Source organism: Asparagus officinalis, chromosome 2, assembly GCF_001876935.1.
Source record: "Asparagus officinalis chromosome 2, Aspof.V1, whole genome shotgun sequence".
Lineage (NCBI taxonomy): Eukaryota > Viridiplantae > Streptophyta > Magnoliopsida > Asparagales > Asparagaceae > Asparagus > Asparagus officinalis.
Genome location: NC_033795.1, coordinates 9,109,984 through 9,113,279, shown reverse-complemented (window position 1 = coordinate 9,113,279; position 3,296 = coordinate 9,109,984). Strand labels below are relative to the sequence as shown.

Below are 3,296 nucleotides of genomic sequence, written 5' to 3'. Positions count from 1 at the left end.
AGGATATGAGAAGGAAACCCAAGTGAGCTAAATGCCACTTCATATGCGTGTTATGCAAATAAAGTGTAACAAAATTAGGGAACTCCCATCAAAGACAATAACTTTGAGCTATCTTGTTTTGAATAATATTGATGAAGAAAGCAACAAATATATGGAGAGTATAATGTTTTGGTATATGTCTATTTTTCTTTTTTCGTCAACTAATCTAGTGCTAGGCTATTTTTTCTCTCTTGCGTAAAGTAATCTAATCATAGTGTATGTATCAATCTTATCTGCTTCCAGTTATGTAAGAAATCACCTGGGGTCTTGTCAATTACTGCTATATAATTTAACAGAAATAACGAATTAAAAAACCTGCAAACAATTTATCTTTGAAGAAATATCTGTCGATTTGAAGAGTAAGATTTAGCGTTTGTTCTTGCAAACTAAGCAGAAGAACCTACGGCTGGTGTAGGCACGAAAGCGACACTCCCTTTGCCTGTGACAGTTTGGAAAAATCAGGAATAAAAGCGGGGCACTTGTTCGGAGTCGTACAAAGAGTATTGAAACCTCCAAATTGTCCTTAAAATCTCCACACCGAACCCCTATTTGTACTCGAAAATAAGAGCCCCAAAATGGAGTTTGCAACCAAATAAAAAGAAAATGTGCAAGTTATCTGACAATTTATGAAGAGGAACTAGGCTACGGCGCTACGCACAGAAACGAATGCTTGCGGTAAGTATGTTATCAGAGGAATGAGACCTGCAAGAAAAGGATACATAAAGAGTTAATTGTTCAACCTTGTATATATTTGAGAAAACAAAGTGGCGATTTCTTGTTTGAAACATACAACCTTCAATAATAAGTAACCTACACAGCAATGAAGCACTTGTACTTTGAATCTCTCAATTTCTGGCTGGATTCAACCAGGAATTTTGCTACAAGATGTCAACAAAGCAGGTAGTTTTGATCAAATTTCAAAGTTTAGTCAAATATTTTCTATATAAATATTTTCAAAGTTTACATGTTCGATAAATAAATAAATTGTTTCCTTTAATATTCGCATGAGTTTTTGTGGAAATCCTGTACAAGGTCTAGATTTTAGTTGGTCCATTATGTTATTTTGTGATCAGGTCAATGATGGAGACTAAATAATGTTCTTAAAATTAATTTGACAACCAAATGATAATGTAATGGAATGAGTCCAGTTTTTCCAGAAACCATACGTCTTGTGGGGCTAAAGAAACCGAGAAACGAAATAAGAAATAATATTTTCTACTAAAATAAAATAACAATTAATCATGAAGATCTTAAAACTAGTTTATTATCTACTCTGCAGTACATGCATTCAGACATAACCCATACATAAGCTTGTACTACGGAAGTTATTGTTTTATTAATCTTTTTTTTGGGGGGGAATAATTGTTTTATTAATCTTATGACAATATTGACTTCCTCTTGTCTCCAATTGTTGCCCAATCTTAAAGTAACATGTAATCCACCTACGTTGTTGACTCCCATCTCCCCTTGAAATTGTTTATATACATAACTGGTCAAAGTCTTGAGCCTTCCTATTTACAAAAAAGAATATTGGTAGAAGGCCAAAGCTGTCTTTATGATTACGTGCTACACTTCTCAAGCATGTCCATGGGCATGATTATATTTACTTTTGATGCCAAGCAAAAATTTCAACCATTAGGGTGTGCATTTGGTCCCATGAAGATAAGGTAAAGGCCTGAAAATCCATTCCATCACTTCTTAGTAAAGAAGAAGGGCCCACCAACATCAAATTATATGAGATGGCAAGAGTTAATTAGGAGCCTTAATGCTTAACATTTGTCAAACATTCAAACTGACTGGAGTTAGGTTGTAGTAGTTGCATGAGAGTTTATCTCGAAACCATGCATTCAAGAGAAAAAAAAATTACCTTTCTTTGGACACATTAAATCTTAAACAAATTAACTTTGGAGTTTTTTGTCCTAAAAGTGAAATTTCACGAAAATTTTATAATTAACTTGTTAGGTCGATCAGCTGCATGAATTCTACTTTGTCCATCACTAACTGTATATAACCTTTTTATTTTTTTAACTGTGGGTTTAGTGATTTCCGTTGTACATGATCAAACCATCTAAGTTCTCTCTTATCTCATCCTCTTCTAGAGTATTTTTTTTTCTTATCATACTGCATCTATATATAGAATCCTCGTAATATTCTGATTTCAGCTACACAAAGTTGATGAGCATAAGCACTAGTCAAATCCTGCATCAAAATGATGAGTATACTTGCCCTCCAATATCCCAAAAATCCACGACGCCCCCCTCCCTATCTTATCTATCTATCTAACCTATTTTCTCTCTCAAAACTTCGTGCTCCTTCACACTTTCTTACGGTCAAGATGTAGACTTAGATCGTCTCTAGGAACAAAAGTCATAAAGAGTTGGTTATTGAATCTTATTAGCGCTTATAAGACCTTAAGCAACAAAGTAAAGATAAGAAATAGCCATCAATCACTAAATATTTTTTAAAAAATTATTTATGGTTATTTAATCGACCCTTATTTTCCTGGGGAAAATCAAGCTCACTATTTGTTTTGACACTATAATTCTATCCCTATAGTATTTTGGGTATTTTAGGCTATATATTTTCGTTTTAAACTCATTTTTCGCACTCGGATATGTAATGCACTCATTGTAGACTTTGGGTTTAAAGATAATGGATTTTAAGGCACTTTCGATTGAATAAGGAATTTTGAAGGGGATGGTTTTATTAGTATATAAATGATCGGTTTAAATCAAATTAAGGAGTTTTTTTTTTTCAAAATAGATGTTCCTCCACGCCTTGTGCTTTTCTCTTCAATACTAGATTTATTCCATACATGGAGGCCCCATCGGCCATCTCCCTACCAAAGTTTACTGACTCCCTTAGACTTCGCCACAAAATACCTTGAAAAAAGCAAATTATTTGACCCCTCGTGTTCACTAAGAAAGATTCATATAATCCACCTTCATATTGACTAATATCCACAACAAATCATAGATATTGACCCTTCCAAACTTGCAAACTAAGAATTAGTAACGATGACTTGGTTTTCCCTTCCAATCTTCTCAACCTTGTGAATGTGAACACCTGTATTCAATTTGGTCCCATGCAAAAAGTTTCAACAAGTTAGGTGCACATTTGGTGCAATTAAATGCCTCCAATCCTATATAAATAAGCCCTGGATATCTCAATCAAAACATACTCATCTCCTCACTAATTAGTAGGGAGAACACAATGGCAACTTCATCCAAGTCCTTTGCTCTAGTTGCCCTAGTGTT

The 3,296-nt window shown here is 34.1% G+C and overlaps 1 pseudogene; it reads left to right on the top strand.

Annotated features, from left to right (window-relative positions):
• Positions 1–3,296, top strand: part of LOC109830166 — a 7,593-nt pseudogene that overhangs the window by 1,798 nt on the left and 2,499 nt on the right.